The sequence below is a fragment of the Ovis aries genome, chromosome X (assembly GCF_016772045.2).
Source record: "Ovis aries strain OAR_USU_Benz2616 breed Rambouillet chromosome X, ARS-UI_Ramb_v3.0, whole genome shotgun sequence".
Lineage (NCBI taxonomy): Eukaryota > Metazoa > Chordata > Mammalia > Artiodactyla > Bovidae > Ovis > Ovis aries.
Window position 1 is genome coordinate 16,701,624 of NC_056080.1, and position 24,735 is coordinate 16,726,358.

The window sequence follows — 24,735 nt, forward strand, 5'->3', positions numbered from 1 at the left end:
AAGAAGTGGCATTGGAAATTATCTCCTTCCATTTCATCACCTCTTCATTCTTGTTGGAAGCCTGATCCATAGTAGGTATTAAGATCTTTACATTTCTACTGGTTGGGCGATGACTTCATTGCTTTCATGCCAGCTGGGGAATCTTGTGTGACTGAGCACTGGACCGAAGCAGAACTGTGGGTTAGCTGCTGCTGCCGCAACAGCCGTTTGCATGTATCCAGCTGCTGTGGAAGGAATCCTCAGGCTACTAGTTCTTTGCACCTAAATCACCCAAGGGATCGCAGGCTGAGGGACGAGCGTATGTGTGAATGTGTGTGTGTGTGAACATGGGCAGCTGCAACAGTTGGGCACCAGCAGCAATGGATTTCGATATGATTTTTACCAACAACGGAGATAAACCATCCTCCATCCTTTATTTCCAAGCAGTGCCTCGGTTTCCGCCCCAAATGTGCTCTACCCTCTCTTCTCCGATCCCTCCCTCCCCCCGCACGTGTCCCTGAGGAGGGAGGCCAGGATAGCTGCGCTGCAGGCAGGATTCCCCCTGTTTTTCCGCAGTGACAGGCGGATTCCCGGGCCTCCTCGGCCCCCCACCCCCGCAGCCGCCCCTTTCTCAGTCACGATCTTCCCCCTCATGCCCCCCTCCCTTCGTCAGCTTGCGGTTCGGTCCCGCCCCTCCCAGCCGCTCAGCCCAGGTTGCTAGGGCCTGGCGGGGCAACCAAACGTGGCGCGCGAGGAGGCGCGGCGCGCGCGTACGCGCGCAGACGAGCTTATACGGGGAACCAGCAGTCTACTGCTTTGGGGACCAGAGCACGAGCAGCGCAGGCGGGGCGCACGAGCCCGAGCCCGAGGACGAGCGCTCTCTCCTTATTGGTTCCAACCAGAAGTGGGCGGGACGGAGGCGGGACCTGTCAGAGTCTGAGGCGCTTCTCCATTGGTCCGAATTGGACGGTTGGGGCGGGGCAGTTAGCAAATTAGGCTGCGCGTTGCCTGAGCGAGAGGGCGGGGTCGAGGGTTTCGATTAGTTGTCGCTGCCGCTGGGGAAGGTAAAGCGGTGACGGCGGCCTCAGGAGCTGTGGGGTCCCCGGCTGGAGGTGGGGAACTCGGCGGGGTGAGTAGTCTCGTTGCCACCCGCTCGCCAAGCCTCCTTGTCCTCACATCGGCCCCGTGCCCACCCAGCTTCTCCTGAGAGAGGAGACCCACCCGGTCCCCCCAGGCAGACGTGAGAAGGGGCGGTGGCGCGGGTCCGCTCAGAACCGGGCGACGCGGCGAGGGCACCCCAGTCTAGAGTGGTTCCTCCTCAGCGCCCCACTGCGCCGCTGGAAGGGCTTCCCCAGCGAGGGGCTAGGGCTGTATTTTGGGGTGTAGGGAGACTGGGGGGTATGAGGAGGGGCGGCGGGTCGAGGCCGCCTCGCGGGGCTCCTCTCAGCGGCCGGTCTGCGGCATCCCCGCCCCGTCGCCCCCGCGGCACGCGCTCCCCCGGGCTTGCGGCGGGGGAAGCCCCTTCCCGCCGGCGCTGAGGAGGAGCCTGAGCGCCAGAGCCCCCCTCTCGAGTTCCGTGGGAGCTCGGGACCCGCCGGGGACTGCGAGCTTGGCCCCGGCCCTGCTGACCTTGGCTGCCTGCGAGGGTGGGCGAGCGACCCTCCGCCTGCCCCGCGGCTCCTCTATCTTCCCCCGAACAAGTTTCAGGCGTTGTTACGAAGTTCAAGACTAGCATAGTGGGGAGAAGCAGAAACTGGCCCTTTCCCAAACCTTCGTACCCTTTGGACCCTCATAGAAATTTAAATCCTGGGGTTTGGAACCATTTCCCAGAACGAACAGGTTCTGCTCGCATTGACACGTTCTGTGCCCACGTTGGGGGAAAAAATAACCTGAACATTTTCAGTGTAAAGGCAGATCTTCCTTGAGGGTTTTGTTTTTCGCTTCACTTGAGTGTTAAAGCACAGATGCCTGAAAAAGAAAAGCCTGACCTTAGTATCTCCACAGTGAGATTAGACGGATGCTGTGATATTTAAATAGTTGCAGATCAGTGTTCTGTTGATTGAAATTTAAGCTGATTTTAGAAAGTATCGCAGACACGGAATAATTTCTTTCCATGCATCTGAATTAGGTTTGTTTGGATGTAATGGTTCATGTAGTTAACGTAAAGGATTACACAGATTAATTTGTCCAGGGGCATTTGACCGAAACAGCAGACATAAATATCAATATGTATAGAATAGAATTATCCTTTTAGGTAACATTTGCTAGAATATTTCCAGGTTGTTCCTCTTGCTGTAGGGTTACCAAAAAAAGCATCTTTACCGAGGCTATTTGAAATTACAGGTGAATGACATTTAGATGTAAATTTGTTTTTAATTTCTTTAAGTGTCATAAAATGTGAAGAACCTATGTTTACTTGTCCCTGTATATTTAGTGTTGAAGGGGGGGTAGTATAATCTTAATATTTACCAATCCAGTTAGGGTCCATTAAGAATAATTTTTTAAAAAAGGTGTGCCTCTTTTTGAGAACATGATAGTTGAGTACCTTAGCAATCCTTTACATTTCTGTAATAAAAGTACTATTTTAGGTTTGAGCATTTTTGGCCGTTGACTCTGGATCGGGAGTAAGGAAGCCTGCAGCAGTATTACCAGTTTGACACCGCCAGTGGGTGTTTCTGTTGACAAATGCAGAGAAGAGAACATTTGGGAAGGAAACCTTTTTTTTTTTTCAGGAGGGTGGGGGGTGGGTGAGGGGGGGAAGGAGCCAGAAGAGAGAAGCTGTAGAACTAAAGCTTCCAGCACAGTGTATGCTGAGCATTTCACAAGTACAAGGAAACCTAATTAGGAGAAAAAAATTCGGTTTGGAAATAATAGAGCTTCAAAAGAGGGATGCTGAATAAAGTTAATAATCACGAGTGTTAAATAATCTACCATTTCAGAGGGATTGGAGAGTTTTCAGTTGGAGAAAGTGTCAAATCCCTTTGAGTTGTCTGGCCTTCTAACCTAATCAATGCAAGGATTTATTTGATGTATATGTATATGTATATATATATAGAAAGCACTTCAGTATTCTGATTTTGCTTATTTGGGAACTTTTCTGAGCCTAGTTTTTTGTTTTTGTTTTTGTTTTTTTAATTTGGTATATTAAAAAAATAATTAGACATAAGCCTTCTTTCTCCAGAGAGGATTCCTTTTTTCTCCTGCTCAGACTTATAATTTATTCCTGATTGAGGGGCTTGTGGTAGGGGTTTTTTACCCCTTTATCTCAGGTTTTTTGATTTTTTTTACTTATGCAAGTTCCCTGCGCTAAACGTGCCATTATTTTCATTGTAATTTTCTAGGAGTCATTTAAATCAGAGTGTGGCATCCACAGCATTCCCTGGGGTTTTAAAAGAAAAGGCTCCCATTGAGGGAAATTGCAGGGCCATCTCGCCCAGATGAGTAATAGAAGGTTGACTGATTGCGAATCAGATGTATTCTGTTCCAGATATGCTGCATTTAATGAGAACCAGATTTTACTTGGTATTTCTACTTTGAAGGTGCAGTATTGTTACATTGTAAACTGAAATACAGAGGTGGAGAAATCCCTTCAAGTATGCCTCCCCCCCCCCCCACCGCAGCCTCGCTTCATCACTGTGTCTGAATCTGCGAGAAACTCTTTCAACAATAGTTGCATTGTTGGAAATGACAGTGGCTTCTGTTGTAGAAATTTAACCTTTCATTATGATTTATGTTTCAATTTACTTTGTGATAGAAAATTCCATTGTATCTAAGAATATGGCTGTAGGAATTTGTAAGGAGGTGAGCAGAGAAAAGAAGCCTTCTTCAGTGTGTCTGTTAAAAATGCACCTTTTTAGCTTGATAACTTTGGTGGTTATCTCCTTTATTTCTAGTGGATATTAGCAAGTATGTTAACAAAGTATCAGTACTTCATTTTTGGCTGTTAGTGTGGCAATATGACTTTATCATGTAATAGATTGATGTCAGATAATAGCAGAAGGCATTTAAGAACAAATGAATCCACATACTTGAATTCCAAATGTGAGGGGAATCCTTTAGGTAACTGTTAATTTTAGTACAAGAATAGCAGAATTTGAAGTATTAAGTCACTTTTAAATAGAAAAGAGTGTTTACTCAGAACTTGAAATTCAGAAATTTAGATTCTAAAGTTTTAATTTTTGGCAACATTGAATTTCTTGATGGAGACAGAACCTCAAAGATTCTTTAATATCTGATGATGGAAGCAGTTGGGTCACATATTTCAACTTGAGAAAATAATGTAATTAAAAGATTATATTTTTCTGTTTGGAAGGGTTTTCCAATTTACTTTCAGTCTTAAACTCAACATTATAACTATTTTGTTGGAGATGCATCACTTTAGTGTTTGGATTTAAATTCTTGATCGTTTCTAGAATGTTTCCTTTCTATAGAACAGTGCTTGGAAGAGTGGATTATTCAAAGATGTGGCCTCATTTCTCATTCGCCTTTGTACAATTACTTCTTAATACTGCCGAGTGAACTTGGGTGCAATTCTGTCAGTGGGAAATGAAAGCTGTGAGTAAGGACCTTCCACCTGAAGAGTCTGATAACATTTAGAGAATTCTGATTTGGGAATTAACAGAAAATTATTTTTATGCATTAGGTTAATGGACTTAGCCCATTTCAGGTCTTTGGAATTGATTGTCAGCATTTAGAAATAAGCTCTTAGAAACATTTGTGTCTGAGATAGTTCTAATTAGGATCAAATTTGGGGTGTGGTTTCTCTGTTCAGCAGTCTTCTCTATAATAATTAAATTCTAATATTCTATTTATTGAGCCTTACTGAATACTAGGTGCTATGGCAAATATTTTTTTTGCATGGATATAGTAATATGTGTGTATGTGTGTTCTCATAACATTCCTATGAAGTAGATATTTTTCTTATATCCTGTGGTACACTTGACCAAATGGGCTGAGGGAGAGAAAATATTTTACCCAGATTACCCAGCTAGTCAGCAAAACTTCCATTGAAACCGGTCTGACTTGAAGGTGTGCTCTTCAAACCTATACTTTCTTCTTCTCTTGAGGAATCCGATTTCCCAAACATGTTTTGAGCTCCTGCTGCTCCTGGGTTGGTTACTCAAGGTATAAATATGCTTCCTGGAGTTCATAGGCTACATTGGCAAGGCTTTCTGACCTTTAGTCACATGGGAGGCTGGACTCAGGTCCATCAGTACTGATGGATTAGGACGACTACAAGTTCAGACTTTTCTCAGAGGGTTGTTAATTCTGTTTCTCATAAATGAAGGTTGTACATAATTCATGTTCCATTTTAACTTTTGACTGACTTTGATTAAATTTGCTATAGTAATAAAGGCTGTGAAGTTATTCTGTGAATTCAGTTTTGTGGTTTAGATACACTTTTTTTTTTGCCACTTTATTTTTTATTGAAGGATAATTGCTTAACAGAATTTTGTTGTTTCCTGTCAGACATCAACAAGAATCAGCCATAGATAACACTTTTGAAGTAAAATGGCAGCCATTACAATCTGCAAATCGGTGTCTCTTCTGTAATTGTAATGATGTCAGTGAAACAAAATTTGGAGGTAAAGTCTACAGAGATATGTTATTGATGTTGCTTAACAGAATGTAGGAGTTGGAGTCTGAAAAAAATTTTTCTACTTGAAAGTAGAATTTTCTGTTAGTTAAAGCCTCATGATTTTGTGTGTGTGTGTGTGTGTGTGTGTGTGTGTGTGTGTGTGTGTTTAAGCAAGACCCATCCTTAAAAGAAAGCTACAGTTGCTTAGCTCAAAGGAACCCTCACAAGTCAATGTTAGGGAGGAAAGGGACTTACTTAACATCTTATTCTGTAATTGATGAGAATCACTTTTGCTGGTTATTAATGTTAGAAAGGACCTATGAATATTGTAGAACCTCAGGGCTGGAAATCACCTCAGCCAAAGCAGGAAGGACAGTTGTTCTACCAAGATGGAACCTACACAGAAACGCTGTGGATTTCTTTAGCAAGTACGGGTTTTGAATATGCATTTTAAATAGTTTATCAAGGTATACTTTACATACCATAAAATTCATGTTTTAAGAGTTTAAGAGTACCGTTCAATGATTTTTTTTTTTAGATTTATGGAGTTGTATAACCATCACTGCAATCCAATTTTGGAACATTTCCATTACCCCAAAAAGATCTTGCCCACCAACGTGCATTTTTTTTTAACCTTATTTACTCGCTTCCACCTAGGTCTTTTTATCATCAGGCACCGATAAACTAAATCATGTTGATTTTAAAAGATAACGTCTTTAAAATATATCTTCTTACATGTATTACAATTTCTTAGTACTTTTTGTATATTTAAAAGTTTTGCCTAAACATAATACATAGAAGAATATAAAAGGTAGTACTGCAAGTGCCAGCCATTATCTTGTCTTTGTGGTTTTGATTTGATTCTGTTTTGATCTTTTTTAAACCAGTAAATAAAATACAGCGCTCTTAGTGATATGTTGGAAAACAGGGATAAGAAATCAAGGTAAAAATAATATAATTTTTGTTGGGCAAGAAAACATTCCTTTAGGATTTAAGACCAAGGACAGAATAATTGGTTTGCTTGATTTTAAGCCAATAACCTTGTGCATTTTATTGTTTGAGCTCTAATCCCCCTTGAGAGATCCATGCCTACAGTGCATGCTGGAGAGCAGGCTTCATTAAATTCAGGTATGCAAACGCATTGTCTACTTTTTGCATTACTTCAGACTGGCTTGTTGAGGGATTTAGAAATAGTTTAACCTCCAAGCTAAAAGCAGCTAATACACTAGCTGCTTTTTCCTGCCTGCAGCGTTTTTGTTGTTGTTGTTGTTTTTTAAAGTTACCCTCAAGGATAGCCAGAAGAATTAAAGCTCCCTTGGGAACGAGTTGTACTGGAAGGGTGGAATTCTACCCCTTTGGTTCCCAGGTGCTCTCTTTGCTCCCTGTTTTGCACGTGTAGATGGACACTGCTGATAGGATAGCTTAGGAATGTTATTTTTTAGGTACGCATGATAGGGAAATGCAATGCTTTGGTTGTAGGTAAAGTGTTTTGGAAACAAACTTTCATTGCTTTTAGATGAACATTTCTCTATGGAAAGTGATCCTTCAATACCTCTTTGTGTGGTGGGTTGTGTTTGGATTTTAGTAACAAACAGAAAGGACACAGCACTGCTCTGATAATAATAGTTTACTGTAAATTCAGTCATAACTGGCTTGAAATAATTTTACTTAAAAAAAAATACCTGTTTAATTGCTATGATTGTGGTATTCTGTTGTTACTTTGCATTCTTTACTAAGAGAAAGGCCTGATATCAAATATTAACAAATGAAGTGCTTTCTGACCTATTTGATTTAGAGGAAAGTAGTGATTTTGAAAGTAACAACTTTGGTTTCTGGAAGTTGGTTAACAAACATATGGACGAATACATTATTTTTTTTTGTTTAAGACTGCTTTAAATTATTTTAGATAAGTTGCAGTTTTAGATTTTGTACTATGCCTAAAGATTAGGTTCTTGGCAGCTTGTAAAATCATATTATAATAATCAGATTAAGTACACGCGCACACACACACACACACACTTATGCGAGGAAGATAAAGCAAGTTAAAAAAGGTGATAAGTACCAGTTGAAGAAAACTTACTGACTTGGATTTGCCCCATTATGCTGATATTGGCCAAGAGTAGTAGAAACGATAGTTTTCTGATGAATAGAATCTTTGGGAGATTACTAAAGCTGGTTCAGGTATGACATATCCTCGAATTTATCCACATACTCTACCCTGGTTTTGTTAGTCACTAGTGGAGTGTTTTAGGGCTTCCCAGATGGCTCAGTAGTAAAGAACCTGCCTGCAATGCAGGAGATGTGGGTTTGATCCCTGGATCGGGAAGATTCCCTGGAGAAGGAAATGGCAACCCACTCTAGTATTCTTACCTGGGGAATCCCATGGACAGAGGTGCCTGCAGGGCTACAGTCTCTGGGATCACAAAAGAATTGGACACGACTGAGCAACTGAGCATGCACACACAGTGGGATGTTTGGAAAAGATTGAAGGCCGGAAGAGAAGGGGGCCACAGAGGATGAGATGGTTGGATGGTATCACCGACTCAACGCACATGAGTTTGAGCAAACTCCAGGAGATAGTGAAAGACAGGGAAACCTGGCATGCTGTTCATGGGGTCGCAAAGGGTCGGACATGACTTAGCAACTGAACAACAGCAACAATTTTTATTGGTAATATTACCATTAAAATTTGAGATTAGCATTGCAAAGGAAAAGAAAAGTTTTATTTTAATTGTTAATAATTTCAATTAGGTGAGGTAGAACAAAAGCTAATTTTGTGCTAATTGGTGTTTCATAATTTATTATTTCTTTCTAAGGTGACCTTCTTCATCCTGAGAATCTGCCCTTCATTTAGCAAATACTTAATGAGTATCTACTGTGTACCAAACTGTGATAGAGTGATGCATCAAAGGGAAGTAGGTCCTCGAGGAATCTATGGGCTTGAAATGGAGGCAGAGGAGAAGTACCAGGCACCAGCCGGGTAGGGGGATCTGCCATGTGGGGAGCAGGTAGGAAGGCCATGGTGAAGAGGTAACATTAAGTGGGACCTGAAGGATGAGAAGGGCATGGTTTAGTTGAGAAACTAAGTTTTCCTGGCAGAAAGTGCAGATGCCCTCAGGCAAGGTGAGAGCGAGAGGCTTTTGAAAAACTGAACCTTTTAAAGAACTGAAAGAAATCCAGAAAGGCTGGAAAGTGGAGAAGCAGGTGATGACGCAGAAGTAGACAGGGGCCCGGTTTTGAAAAGGCTTAGTAGGCCATCTGCTGGGTTTTTGAACTTGTCCTAAGCCTCCTGGGAAGCTATTGAAGGTTTTAAGTAGGGATGTGACAGGAAATGCCACAAAAAAACAAGAGTTTTAGTTCAATGGAACCATGATGATTTACCAAAAAGGTCATAATTGCTACAAGGTAAAATATTCTTTCCTCATCTCTTTAAAAATTTTGCAGCTGCTTTCTTCCATCGTCATCTGTGATACTCTTTTCATTGTTTTTATAGAAATTACCTTCAGTTTTCTAAAGGCTCCCCCTTTTCTTTTATCCTTCACCAGTCTGTTAACCTTATATAGGAATGTCATTTCTATTTATAACTGAGTTAAAATTTTTTTCTAACAGTTTTAGTTCTCTTCCATATTTAAACTTAAGACTCTGCTGGTTTTTTCCCCCCAGACATCTTTAATCTACTGAAGATTTTAATGAAACATTTTGCTAAATATCAACATTAAATTTGCTTTGTTCTTTTCTTTCCTCAAATACAATATTTTATGTCTAGTTTAATATTTTTCAGCACTTATGCTATTTCATATATAAGGAAATCTAATTCGAGCACCTCCAGTATATTTAGATAATTTTATTAATAATATTTAGAAGCACTAATCTTTAGCAAGAATATCATTTTCAAATCTGGTTCACATTCTGTGGCTTTGCCATCTTTGATATTTAACTGGTCTCTGTTGAGCTTCTTATTTTCAAGTGAGCTTATATGTATAAAGTGCTCCACAGATTTTATTTTATATATCCTGATTTGTTTCTTTCTCCTTCTACAATATGTATCCCTACATGCTCAGCTCATTTTTGGAAATCTTCAACTATGCTAAGTTTTCCTTGCCTTGATGACTGAACAAGCATTCCTCCAGGGCTTCCTTGGTGTGAAGAGGTTAGTTTGTGATAGTATACAGTGCCACGGTGCGCTTCCCCTTCATGGATGCAAAGAATAACCACAGCATCGCCTTCTTCTTCAGATATTTCCTTTGAAATCTACATTGTGATGCAGTCTCTACTTTAGCTCGCTTTGGCCTTTCTGGATTATTTTATACCTGCTCTGTATTCTTTCCTTGTTGATTTTTTTCCCCCTCATGCTGGTAACCTGAAGAGTTTACAGTGGTTTTGTGTCATAACTATTTGCACTTCCTATCCAGCCCAGGACATTTATTTTTAAAGAGTTGCCTCATTTTAGAGTTTGATGTTTCTGTGCTGGTGGTTTCTTTGCCATCCACAGTGACTGCCCTTGATTTGGAGTTGTGCTTTCCAGTCTGTCCCTCTATGCACAGCTGGTAAAGGAAGGCCATACACGTCTTTCTTTGGCTGCCTTTACGATACTGTGATGATTTGGGTATCTTGGTATCACTGTGTAGGCAACTGAAAGGGTATCAGCGTCATGGTAAGTGCTGGACATACAAAGCCAGGCTGTGGTGTTGTGCCCTTTTATGGAGTTTTAAGAACAGAGCTCCTCCTTTTATGGAGTTTTAAGTTTTATGGAGTTTTGCCCATTTAGATGGGGAAACACAGGGTGCTGTTACTCTAGGCCAGAAGAGGTGTGTTTAATGCAGACTTAAGGGAACTGAGAAAGGTAATGGCTCCTGTATATTTGTGAAGAGTCTTAGAGGAGGCCCAGAATGCCATGTAGAGGGAAGGGATTTTCTGGTAGACCATGTATTCAAAGACATTGATCTGAGAAAAGCAGATAAAGCTGGGTGAATAGCAAGAAATAACATGGATTTATATATTGCATGCCTTGCTTTGAAGCTTTGACCCCAGCTACATCCCAGAATCTTAGTTTTCTTTCTGTGTGGCCTTTTTTCTGTTCATATTCACTTTCGCCTGAGAGTATACATGGGAAATACTAAGGCTGGAGTTTAAATAGGGCTGGGCCTTTGGTAAAATGGATAGGCAGATGGTATCGGTTTTCTACATGTAGGCTCCCTGGAGGCATGGAGTGTTGCCTGTTGTCGCCTCAGCATCTAGTGCATTGCCTGGCACAGAGGAAGTGCTCAGTAAATATTGCTCTTATGAAATTTGTTTCTTTTTCTGCCCCCCATCTCCTCCCGTCAGTGCTTTCTTCCTCGCTCAGTTGGTTTCTCTGTCAGGTACCTGTCTAGTGATCTTCCTCTCTGCTCACCCTATAGATGTGCTTGTCCTGTAGTCTAGTCACTCGTCTCGAACATAACTGTTATAATTGGGTCTGTGTTGGTGTGTACCTAAGTGCTAATGGCTCCCTCTGTGGGACTCCTCAAACTTCTGTCATCATTTACAGTATGGTAGATGAAGGGGAAGCAAGAGTTGACAACTGTAAGAATGACATTTCTTTCAATTTTTTCATGATTTATTGTATGAATTCATAGAAGTGCTGAGTTCTGTTCCAAAATAAACCTCTGTGTGTGCAATGTTTGTTTGTATATATCTGTATTGTACCTTACTTAACATTAAGCAAAACCAACATTCAGTGAAGATGTTTGCTTATTTTATTATGTAGGTTCACCCCACTCCCCCATTGCTGCTTAGGTTCCTCAGATTGGAACGCTGGTTTTAAATGTGGTACCACATTGAAATAAAATGTTTGTCTTATAGGAAGCCTCTCTAGGATGCAATGACTTCACTGAAGGATCTACCATACAATAATAGTTGGTTAGTTAGGTGGAAAGTTTTTTAAAAAAATTATTAATTTATTTTCTTTTTAGCATGCCGTAGCTCAGATGGTAAAGAATCTGCCTGCAGTGTAGGAGACTCAGGTTTGATCTCTGGGTTCGGAAGATCCCTTGGAGAAGGGAATGGCTACCCACTCCAGTATTCTTGCCTGGAGATTTCCATGGATGGAGGAACCTGGCAGTCTATAGGCTGTAGACTGTAGGTCTGTGGGGTTGCAAAGAGTCGGACATGACTGAGTGACTGACACACACACAGTAGACTTTTAAATATCCTCTCTACATTTTGATAATTTTTCATATTATAGGTCCCACATTCTCAAGAAAACTCATCTCCAGTCTCTTTTACAGCTAGGGTACAAGCTTGTAACCTGGGCTTGACCAGTCGTTTAAACAGAGTGAGACTTGTATGTAAAGGTTAGCGTTTGTGAGGTAGCCATCATGTGTAGTTGAATTGCTGACCTGGTGGTCATGTTGACAGAGGTGCTTGCTGGTGGCAGAGCTAATGGATTTCAGTCTCAGTGGTATTGGTACTCGGTGGTGACAATAATTTTTTTGTTTGTTTTTATCTTACTATTCTCTGATCATCTAGGATTTGTGTTGTTTTTGTTTTTTGTTGTTCATTCACTAAGACATGTCTGACTCTTTGTGACCCCATGGACTGCAGCACGCCAGGCTTCCCTTCCTTCACTGTCTCCCAGAGTTGACTCAGACTCATCTCCATTGAGTGAGTGATGCCATCCAGCCATCTGATCCTCTGTTGCCCGCTTCTTCTCTTGCCTTCAATCTTTCCCAGCATCAGGTCTTTTCCAATGAGTCAGCTCTTTTCATCAGGTGGCCAAAGTATTGGAGCTTCAGCATCAGTCCTTCCAGTGAATATTCAGAGTTGATTTCCTTTAGAATGGACTGGTTGGATCTCCTTGCTGTCCAAAGGATTCTCAAGAGTCTTCTCCAGAACCACAGTTGGAAAGCATCCATTCTTCAGTGCTCAGTCTTTACTGTCACCTCTCGCATCTGTACATGACCACTGGAAAAACCATAGCTTTGATTGGACGGACCTTTGTTGGCAAAGTGATGTCTCTGCTTTTTAATATGTTATCTAGGTTTGTCAAGGCTTTCCTTCCAAGGAGCAAGTGTCTTTTAATTTCATCACTGCATTGACTGTCTGCAGTGATTTTGGAGCCCAAGAAAATAAAATCTGACAGTGTTTCCACTTTTTCCCCATCTGTTTGCCATGAAGTATTGGGACTGGATGCCATGATCTTAGTTTTGTGAATATTGAGTTGTAAGCCAGCATTTTCACTCTCTTCTTTCACCTTCATCAATAGGCTCTTTAGTTCCTCTTCACTTTCTGCCATTAAAGTGGTATCATCTGTATATCTAGGTTTTTGATACCTCTCCTGGCAAGAGACTTGTGTTAGGGACTTGTGTTCCATATCTTATATTAACTTTGGAATATTTTCAGCCATGTTTCTTCAAGTATTTCTTTTGTCCCATTCTTTCTTCTTTTTCTGATTCCAGTTATATTAGAACCTGTGTTGCACACTTCTTGAAAGTCCTGTTTGTTCTGTTCTTCACTTTCTTTTCTCTCAGTGTTTTTGGTTGGGGTAGTTTCTGCTGACTTACCTTCAACTTCACTGATTCTTTCTCTGGCTCAGTTAAGTTTACTAATGAGCCCGTTGAAGGCATTTTTTATTTCTCTCAACTGTATTTTTAATTTTTAGCACTTTCCTTTTATTCTTTCTTATAGTTTCCATTTATCTGCTGAGTTACCAATCCAATTTTGCGTGTTCTCCTTTTGGGTTAGAGCTCTAAACATGTTACTCATAGTATTTTAACTTTGATTCTAGGTATTTCCAACATCAGATTCTGTGTCTCGTTCTGAGTTCTGACATATTCTTTGTCTTTCCTGAGTGTTGTTTTTCCTCTGCTTTTTCTTATGACTTGTGATTTTTTTTTTAATTGTAAGCCTGACTTATTTTGTAGAACAGTGGAGACTGAGCTGCAGTTTTTTTTTTTCAGTTTGAAAGCAATCACTGTTTAATAACTGACCAGATTACAAAAATACTCATAGTAGATACTTTAGTTCATCCTTCTAATAATAGGCTATTGATCTGGCCTTCCCTGTTGCCAGCATCTCTACATTCTACAAAATGGTTGATCTTTTTCTTCATTCCACCTCATGGAGAAGATGATTTGAAGGGCCATGGAAAGTTGTTTGCTTCTTTGAAATGATTTTCAATAGTATGGGATCTCGTGAATCAGATCCTCCGTGCAGATGATGCCATATTTACCATGAGATTGAGCAGTCAATGCATTATCTGTCAGCACAATTTAATTTTTGTTGATTTTTGTCATAACCATGCTTGTTGATCAATTCATTTACTTCAGGTTTGGGTACCCCTCCTATGCAACATATGGTTCCACAGTCCTCAGCATGTTAATTGAAGCCATGTTGAGCTTCACACAGGTGCCACTGAAGATCTGATGGAGGCAAAGAAGCTGCCACACCTTCCGGACCTTTGGGCTCACACCATAGATACCTCTGATCCTGATAGCAAATGCCAGTTGGATTCCACGGGTGTGTAGAACTTGATGACTTTTCTTGTCATCCTAGCCATTCGAATCTCAGTTCTGTACATCTGCTTGTATTCCTTGTGATGGTGCTCAGCTTTTTCATAAATAAGCTTCCTCCTTGCCTTTCAAAGCATCTTCTGGGCATACTTTCTCAGGCGCTTGTGCTTAAGCTCTGCAAAATTTTTTCGCTTTTTCTTAAGAGTTTTGGCACAGCAGGAACCTTTTTTTCGCTTCTCTTCTGCACCCTCCATTTTTCTAGCTGGAAAAGAGCTGAAGTGCATAATTTTTATGTCTGTAAACGGGCACATCTTTCCTTGTGTGAGGCCTTTGGTTCAGGGATTTGAGTTGATCTAGTTTGGAGGTGAACTTGTTTTAAGTTTGGTTGTTATTGTACTTCAGGCTTCAAATTCTTAGTTTGTGATTAGGGTGGGGGTTTTATTTTATTGAGTGTCAGATCTTACTTCAGAACTGTGACTTGGGTCTCCTTACGTGCTCTTGAAATTCTCTGGTCCCTCTGCTGGTAGTATTCTGCTGTTATGGGAAGTAGGTTAGCTTAGAGGTGGGGAGTGGTGGTGGGATGTGGCCTTTGTTCCGGTTAAACCTCTGGCTTGGGCTTGCAACACTGTCCCAAGGACGTGCCCTTCCCCTAGCTATTCTGTGGGCTCAGTGTATAGTCCTGCCCTTCTCCCAGGGTGTCCACCCCTTCCCTCAGTTGCAGCAAGTTTTAACCAGTGCTTTAAGGACAGAAGCACTGACAGAAATCCCCTACATACATTCTGAGAGCATGTTCGTAAGTCCAATTTGTTCATAAGTCCAACAGAGTTAGCCTGGGTACCCAGCTAACACAGTCGGCTTCATAGTACCATACTGTAATAGGTTTATAATACTTTTCACACACACAAAAAAACAAGCAAGCACAAAAAGTAAAGAAAATATTTAAAATCTTTCAGGAGAGTATCTTGAAGAGCACAGTAGTACAGTGCAGCAGCTGGGATACAGAGGCTGGCATCGAGTACACACAGAAGGAGTTCCTGCCTGGAGGAGGGAGAGTAGGTGGGAGACGGCAGAGCTGAGGGATCGCCAGCAACGGGAGACCGAGGGCAGCTGCGGGTTTCACTCGTGCCTGATGGTGATGGAACACCATCTTTGAAGGAAGTTCACGTCTTTGAAGGAAGGAAACTTGGAAGATTCATATGTAGGGAGCTTACTTTCACAAGTGAAGGTTTTTCTTCCCCAGTGGAGGTGTGAGTGCAGGATCTGGGTGGACATGTTGTTCCTGAGGGACTGCTGCATTCCCCTTCCCCCAAGTCTGCGTCACAGTGGGCACTGCACAGTGGGCACATCACCAAGGGCTCTTTGGGGGGAGGGGTTGGTGGGGGAAGACCTTGCAGAATGCTGGGGTCACCCCAATTTCAGTGGCCTCCATTGGTTTCAAAATGTTCCTTCAGCAAGCCTCATCAGGCTTTTTGTCACTTTGCTGTTTGTTCTGGCTGAATTCCTCTCGTCAGTGGCCACCTGGAGTCGACCCCAAGTGAGCACAAGGTTGTCTCCTCTCTCCTTGCAGGCTCTTTCTCTCTCTCCGAAGATTTTGAGCCAGTTGGTTGTTTCGTGATGGGTTTCAAGAAAGTCATGACTTTGAAATTACTGCAGCTCTTTTTTATTGTGAGGGCAGGCAGCTATGTTCTTCCAGCTTTCCTATTCCAGGGTGGAAGACAGAAGTTTCAGTTCAGTTCAGTCGCTCAGTCGTGTCTGACTCTTTGCAACCCCGTGAATTGCAGCACACCAGGCCTCCCTGTCCATCACCAACTCCCGGAGTTCACTCAGACTCGTGTCCATCCAGTCAGTGATGCCATCCAGCCATCTCATCCTCTGTCGTCCCCTTCTCCTCCTGCCCCCAATCCCTCCCAGCATCAGAGTCTTTTCCAGTGAGTCAACTCTTCGCATGAGGTGGCCAAAGTACTGGAGTTTCCGCTTCAGCATCATTCCTTCCAAAGAAATCCCAGGGTTGATCTCCTTCAGAATGGACTGGTTGGATCTCCTTGCAGTCCAACGGACTCTCAAGAGTCTTCTCCAACACTACAGTTCAAAAGCATCAATTCTTAGGCACTCAGCTTTCTTCACAGTCCAACTCTCACATCCATACATGACCACTGGAAAAACCATAGCCTTGACTAGATGGACCTTTGTTGCAAAGTAATGTCTCTGCTTTTCAACATGCTGTCTAGGTTGGTCATAACTTTTCTTCCCAGGAGTAAGCGTCTTTTAATTTCATGGCTGCAGTCCCCATCTGCAGTGATTTTGGAGCCCCCCAAAATAAAGTCTGACACTGTTTCCACTGTTTCCCCATCTATTTCCCATGAAGTGATGGGACCGGATGCCATGATCTTTGTTTTCTGAATGTTGAGCTTTAAGCCAACTTTTTCACTCTCTTTCACTTTCATCAAGAGGCTTTTAGTTCCTCTTCACTTTCTGCCATAAGGGTGGTGTCATATGCATATCTGAGGTTATTGATATTTCTCCTGGCAATCTTGATTCCGGCTTGTGCTTCTTCCAGTCCAGCGTTTCTCATGATGTACTCTGCATAGAAGTTAAATAAGCAGGGTGACAATATACAGCCTTGACGTACTCCTTTTCCTATTTAGAACCAGTCTGTTGTTCCATGTCCAGTTCTAACTGTTGCTTCCTGACCTGCATACAGATTTCTCAAGAGACAGGTCAGGTGGTCTGGTATTTCCATCTCTATCAGAATTTTCCACAGTTTATTGTGATCCATACAGTCAAAGGCTTTGGCATAGTCAATAAAGCAGAAATAGATGTTTTTTCTGGAACTCTCTTGCTTTTTCCATGATGCAACGGATGTTGGCAATTTGATCTCTGGTTCCTCTGCCTTTTCTAAAACCTTACAATTCACTAATTTCTGTTTAGCTGTGTCCAGTCTACTGGTTGATACATTTATTGAGAATTTTCACTGAAAACATTTGACTGTATTTTTAAATGTAAGAGTTTCTGTGTTTTCTTTCAAATCTGCTTCTTAATTTTCATCAGGACTTTTTCTTGTCTTTTCTTTGAACATTTAAAAATATAGTTATGTTTGTTTCCTTTGGATTATTTTCTGAGCTGTAGTTCTTGAGGAATGAAATCTCCCATTTGTTTCCCCTCCAAGTTTTGCTTATTTCTTTGTGTGGTTCACAACATTTGACAATTTGGGCATTGTGGAATGCTCCTTTGGATAGTTTTATGTTTGTCTTGGTGTGACTCTTGGGGTCACTGCTCCTGGAGAGTATTTGATCTCTTCTCAGATTATTGGTTTCTGACATCTGGAGAATGATGTCAATTTGGACTTCATATCTGTGGTAGAGGAAAGACTTGGGTTTTCCATTTTGCTTTGCTCACTCTTACACCCAGCTCTGGGTTGCTGTGTGTAGCTTTTCTTTTATTTATCCAAGGCAGCCCTTCATTTGATATTTCATAGCTTTATGTTGGTGCTTCATTTCCAGCTTTTTTCTCATGCACAGAATTGAGGTATCTCCAGTTTCCTGGTATCATATTCATTGAGTTTGCAGTCCTTGGTTTAGAGGGTAGAAGTGAGCAGGTATTTGTCCTGTTGTCCTGTGAAGAATCTCATTTAACAAGCTCTTGTCTTTGCAGGCACTCCTTTCTATTCAACTGTTCCTGGCTATAGGTCAGAAAGTAGTTCATCCTTTTAAGAACCAGGAAGTAGTTGCAACCACCACAGGCATCCTCTAACTTGAACAGATAATTTACGAAAAGTTCATTTAGATGTCAGTTATGTTGAACACAGTTCCTGTTATCTGATAGGAACTATGTTAATTTAAAAAAATGGGTTAGTTTCCCAGATACCCTCAGGAGTCTAGTCTTTCCATGATGCATTGAAATTTGTATAGACTTGTGAACTCTTTGGTATTATAATCAGCAGATGGGTGATTTCTGTGGGGAAGTGCGTTTTAACCTTCTCAGGGAGAGAACAGAGTATTAGTTTTCTCTGGGGTGACCTGCCAGGACTGGTTCCTGTTAATTTTTACAAACCTTAACCACTGTTCTCAAGCCTGCCACTAAATCATCACCACGCATACTCAGCACACAGCCTTATCTCCACTCAGTTGAGAATACTGAGGGCCTTCTGGCTGATTTTCTCCAGTTTCTGGCACCATGTGCAGATTTATCAGCCCCTTTCTCTCCAGAGCTGCCCTTTCCCCTGTCTCTGAGGATGAGGTGCTTCTGCTGCTGTTTGAAGCCAGTTCCTTGGCTGGCACCTTCAACTTCAGTGCTGCTGCTTTGGCAGTCTTTTTTCATCATTCTTCCTCCCCATCCTGTACCCCAGTGGCTCACAACTAGAGTTGGTCCAGATTTTGCCCCCAGGGGACAGTGTCTGGAAACATTTTTGATTGTCACAACTGGAGTGGTAGCCTGTGTGTTACTGGCATCTGGTGAGTAGAGGCCAGGGATGATGCTAAACACTTCACAGTACACAGCGCCCGGCAGCAAAGGATGACCTGGTCCAAGATGTCAGTGGTGCTGAGGTTCAGTAACCTTGCTATATCCTTAGAGTCTTCCTTTTGATTTTTTTTTTTTTTTTGCCCATTATCTTATTCTTAAGGTTCTTATCCTAGAAAACCTTCCCTGAACCACTTGTCCACTCTTTTCTTAGCTAACTAACCTCTTTTCCCCTTCCCAGCTAAACATCTGGGTGGTCTATATATCGTTTATCCATCCCTCATCCACTTCTCCATTTTGATTTCAAGATTTTGGATCATTTTCACTATCAATATTCGGAATTCCTTCTCAGGTAGATTCCCTACTTCTTCCTCTTTTGTTTGGAACAGGAACTCTCCTGTTCCTTTACCTGCTGAGTATTCCTCTGTCTCTTCATCTTGGTTATATTGCTGCGTTTGGGGTGGCCTTTTTATATTCTGGTAATTTGTGGGGTTCTCTTTATTATGGAGCTTCCTCACTGTGGCTGGGGTTCTATCAGTGGCTTGTCAAGGTTTCCTGGTTAGGGAGGCTTGTGTTAGAGTTCTGGTGGGTGGAGCTGGGTTTCTTCTCTCTGTTTTTGAAGACAATGGTCTGCTTTTCTGGTTGCCTGATGTCCTCTGCCAGCCTACAGAAGTTGTTTTGTGGAGTTTGCTCAGTGTTGAAATGTTCTTTTGAGGAATTTGTGAGGGAGAAAGTGGTCTTCCCGTCCTATTCCTCCGCCATCTTTACAGTTCCCCCCCTCATCCACTTCTCACACTTCAGCTTTTGATCTCTTAACTTCCCACTCTCACATTATTAAAGTTTTTACTGTGATCATCTATGGCCTCTTGTTTGTTGCTTCTAACGGATTCATTGAGTCCTCATTTTACTTGACATTTCTGTTGCACCTGACACTGTTAGTCACTAGCTCCTGGAAGCAGCGTGTTTCCTTTACATCCTTGTTCTCCATATCCTTCTCTTACGTTTCTTTCCGTCCTCTGTAACTTTGTCTTGATCTACTCTCTCCTTACACACTGCTGTTACCTGGGTTTAACTTCTTGGTCAAGTGTTGTCCTAGGTCACTCTCAATCATACCCAGAGTTTCAGTTCTACTTACATGCAGATATAATTCTAAATTCTTTCCTGATTTTTCACTACAAGCTTTCAGACTCAATAACCTGCTGGAAATCTACACTTGACTCTTCCATAGGCACTAATATGAAGTATAGCATACTTTCCTGAAACTTGCTCTTCCTCCTTAATTAAAAAAAAAAAAATCTCTGTTAATGGTTCCTCCCTCCATGCAGGCTCCTAAGGTGGATAGTTGAGTCTTATCCAACTCAGATATATTATTAATATCTGCAGTTGCTAGTATGACATTAAAATGTGATTTTGACCAAAAAACTCATCTGCTTGAAAAGCCTGCAGTGGTGCTCTGTTGCTGATGGAAGGAGAAAGTTTGGAGAAAATCCGATTTCTTTATCTGGCTTATCAGGCTTTCCTTGGTATGGTTTCTGTCTACCTACCTCTCTAGCTGGCATCCTTTCTGTGTTTGCCTCAAACACAGTGCTCTCCAGCATGTAGACTTCTCCATAAAATTCTGTTTCAAACATGATGTCTTTGCTTATACCATCTTCTTTGTGTGGAAGACAGCATCCACTGTAGAGTATGTGGGTTGCTAGCTCTCTGGCTGCTGGGGCTCCCTATTCCTCGTGGAAGCTACAGTCAATTGATACCTTCCCCTACTTCTCTGGCCTCAATATTCCTCTGGAATATTCCTTGTCTGAACTATCATTTTGGAGAGCCAGGACTGTGTAAGTGCTGGCATCAGTCCTGCTGAAAAAGGGCGGGAAGTGGGCACATGTTTCATAGCTCTTCAGTTACATGGTTTACTGTTTGCTTCCCAGGTGGTTCAGCGGTAAGGAATCTGTCTGCTGTTTATTTTCTTAGTCCCAATCTTGGCCTGCTTCATAGCTCCTTGGAATTCCTCACTGATCTATCTCCTGGGAGCACCTCCTGTATTCTCAGTGTTGCTCTCAGTTTATTTTTTATATTTCTTTTGCCTATTTCAGGGGATTTTAGTGTGGAAAGGAAGGCAAACATGTGTCTGATCAGCCATTTTAAAGCAGAACTATAGTGCCCTATACCTCATGTGGTTTCTCTTTTTTCTCTATTGTAGACATACTGGCAAACAATGTCTTAAAATTTTTTTTAATTTAAATTTTATTTTTTGGTCATGTCCTGAGGCTTGTGAGATCTAACCCATGCCCTTGGCAGTGAAAGCCCAGAGTCCTAACCACTGGACTCCAGGGAATTTCCAAGTGTCTTTTAAAGTGAATCCTTGTGTACATTTTTGACCCTTTTCTTAGGACGCTAGTCTATGTCCCTCCTTGAGGATCACTGGGGGTGATGTATAGGTGACCCTGCTGGGAGTGTGCCATGCTTCTGAAGGGTGTAGAGGGAACACTGCTGATTCACCTCAAGGAAAGGTTGCCAGTTGTTTTATTTTGTCCATTCTGGTCCCTAGTGTTGGTTTTTGTTGGATTTTAAAAAGTTACTTGTAAGATGAAATACTTACAAAATTTATTATTTTGATATTTGTATTTTTCTATATACATTTTCTTTCCTGTTCTTTTTTTGTGTGTGTTCATAAAGTGTTTTTTTTTTAAGTCTCTTAGAGGGTTCACTTGATTCTTTCCCTTTAACATGAAATGAGCAAATGCTGCCAAATATGAGGTCCATTGCTCTTTTTTTTTTTTTTTTTTTTAGTTTGAATTTATTCTGATATGATTCTTGGAAAATGAAAATCCATTCCCGGTTTTGTGGTTATTAATACCTAACAAAGTAGCTGTGAAAATTAAATGAAATAACATAGATGAGATGCCCAACACAGTACTTGGTATGTAATAGGCAGCCGTGGGTATTAGTTCCTTTCGTGCATTCTTTCTCCTTTGCCAGATTATTAAAATAACTTCACTACAACATACCTGAGAGAGAAGGAAAGAAAAAAAAAGTCATGTGTATTTACTGAACCCTTGTTAAAGGAAGGGCAGTATGCCAGATACCTTGAGGGATATAGAGATGTTTAAGGCACCTTCCTGTCCAGAGATAAACATTAGCCTACTATATATCTTTACCTTTTCAGGCTTTTTTTTTTTTTTAATTATTATTTTTTTTTTTTAGTTTTTTATTTTTTAAAATTTTAAAATCTTTAACTCTTACATGCATTCCCAAACATGAACCCCCTTCCACCTCCCTCCCCATAACCTTTCAACCTTTAAGCTGTATTATTTTGTTTGAGCACAGAGGACTTTAAAGGTTGGTGTGCCACATTTAATCCATTACATTTCTATAAGAGTAGTTATTAGCTTCATTTTATAGATGGGGGCCCTGAAGGGTGATCTGCCCTGCTTCTGGCTGGGGTAAAAATAGGATATGTTGGTATGTAGAAGAATGCTAACAATTGTATTTCCAATCTCAGTAGGTGCTGAATAAATATTTGTTGAATGAATGAATCATCTTTTATTAAATGATATGTTAAGCACAGTCCTAACTCGCATCTCTGCTTCTTACTGTTTTACTTTTCCCCTGTTATATTTTATGCTGTTAAAGCTTTAAAATTCAGTGGTTGGTACACAAGACATTGGAATTTGGAAGACAAATGTGACACTGTTTTAGTCATAATGAAGAAAGGCTTTGAGAGGAGATTTTGTGCTGATGCCGATTGCATTTGCCAATTTAATTTTTTTTGCCCTGGTGCTGATTCTTTGCAAGACCACCTTTCTAGTTCATACAACAGCTGCAAGGGGCTTCCCAAGTTTGGGGCTAGGGTAAATTGGCCCAATTTGTTGCACTCTAAGGATGACTCTGCTGTTAATAGTCAGGTTTTTCATATAATCTCTGGTCAAGAGGGAAAAATTAGCAATTATAGTCTCTGGAGATTTGAGTTCATATATTACTTTTAATATATGAACTAGCAAATATACAAACTTTAATGGATTAAGTGATTAACATCTCAGAGTTTGTTCCGTATTTAGCTTTCTTTAGCTGGTTGGCTTGGATAGTGAAATAAGGGTTCTTAGTGAAAATGGTAACACCCAGGAAAGGATTGGTGGTGGGACATACAAGACCTTATTGCAGAGAGTACTGTTAACACACGGGCTTTGCATCTCCTTCATTCTGCACATGGAATACTCCATTTGGTTTTTGTAAAAAAAAAAAATTAATTTTTAAAATTTATTTTTAACTGAAGGACAATTGCTTTACAGTGTTGTGTTGATTTCTGCCATACAACATGGTTGGTTTCAGCCATAAGTATACATATAACTGAAAAAAAAAAGAAAATGTTAGTCGCTCCATTGTGTCCAACTCTTTGTGACCCAATGGACTGTAGCCCGCCAGGCTCCTCTGTCCATAGAATTCTCCAGGCAAGAATACTGGAGTGGGTAGCCATTCCCTTCTACAGGGGAATCTTCCCGACCCAGGGATTGAACCGGGTCTCCTGCATTGCAAGCAATTCTTTACCATCTGGGCCATCCCCTCCCTGTTGAGCTTCCTTCCCACACCCCTCCAATCCCATCCCTCTAGGTCCATTTATTGTTTGTTTGTTTGTTTCTTGCTTTTAACATTAGTTTTATCAGAGAGTCAGGAATAGAGAGGGATTGAGAGCTTATTAATATTTTCTTCATGTTAACTGAGCATCATTTTCTAGTTAAAATAAGGAGATACAACTTCTACAATTAAAATAATTAATGAAGAAAATCCACAGAGTGTCTGACTATTTTGCAACCCCTTGAACTGTAGCCCACCAGGCTCCTCTGTCCATGGGATTTCCCAGGAAAGATTTCTGCAGTGGCTTGTCATTTCCTTCTCCGCCATTTAGCCTTAAGCTTACTAAATTCATTTCTTTTTATAAATTTTATGAATAGATAGCCCTGTTCATCACATTTTGGGTTTTCTCACTTCATTATTCTACTTAGAATGCATTCAGTAAGGCTTGAAGACAACTTTTGTCTTGTAAAATAATGTCACAGGTAAAAATATGCCTTTGGGAGTTGGGGAAAAAAACCTTGGTTTGGTTCTGGCCTTAATACTTCCTAGCTTTGTGGTCAGGGACAAGGTGCTAATGACTCTGGAACTGATTTCTTGCTTTTAAATGTATTAGGATTAAATGTGATGATGTATATAAAAATATTTAGCATCGCTCCAATGTATGGAAGTTCTCCCAAAGCACGGTTTTAAGCCCTGTGGCTTATCTCTTAAGGACATAGCATACTGGCTAAGTGTGGGGATTCTGGAGCTTGACTGCCTGGATTTGACCCAGGTCTGCCATTTACTGCTTATGAGACTAACCTCTCTTAGTCTACTTACTGGTAATATGAAGTTTCTGGTAGTAAAGGACCCAAAAGCATTCTTGGGAGGATGAAACAAATTAATGTAAATAAAGCTGCTAGATCAAGGCTTAGCACAAAAGCACTATTTGTTTTAACTGTTGTTATTATTTTATCACATTTGAAAACCCAGTGTGCCACCAGCTTTTATTTGAAATATTTTGTTCTGATGGAATTTTTTGCTTCTCTCTCTGACTTCAAGCTCCATGAGAGCAGGGCCTGGTCTGTTTTGTTCTCTACTGAATTGCTACCATCTGGTATAGTGACTGGCATAAAGTACTTATTCAGGAAACATTTGTGGAATGAATAAATGGATGATGAATGTTCCATTTTCCATGAATTGTGTTTGCCAATATTCTAATTCAAGTAGATTTTTTCATTGTTAAGTCTCTGTTAAGAAAAAGTGTATAACAAAACTTATTACACCAAACAAGTTCCCTGTGATTACAGGTTGAAATCCAAGTTTCTTAACTTTGCATTAAAAAAAAAAAAACCTATGGAATCTAACTATACCCAGGTTTCTTCTCTTTTAGAATGAGGAGTTTTGACTGGATACCTTTTTCTATCTCGTTTCAAGTGTATGATTCTCAGGGATGTGAATTAATTAATACCCAGTCAGTAAAGTGGTAAACACAAAAGCACTTTGCAAACAATGCAATAATACTATCATCATTGTGTATAATAACACTGAAGTGTTTTTAGCCCAATTTTGCTGGAATATGCCCCCCTTTTTGCTCACTCAGCTGTAACCCTACCCATTTTTCCTGACCTAGTTCAAATCCTCTTTCTTGTGTGAAACCCAACCTCCCCAGTCTGAAAGGAG

At 41.0% G+C, this 24,735-nt stretch overlaps 1 protein-coding gene across 2 annotated transcripts in view; it reads left to right on the plus strand.

Annotated features, from left to right (window-relative positions):
• The first annotated feature begins 1,020 nt into the window (after positions 1 to 1,020).
• The window catches only part of CDKL5 (cyclin dependent kinase like 5), a 185,359-nt gene continuing 161,644 nt past the window's right edge, over positions 1,021 to 24,735 (plus strand). For both annotated transcript variants that reach the window (XM_027962883.3, XM_060407647.1), the window contains exon 1: positions 1,021 to 1,108. The gene's annotated coding sequence lies outside the window, so the exon portion shown is untranslated. The remainder of the gene's footprint in view (positions 1,109 to 24,735) is intronic.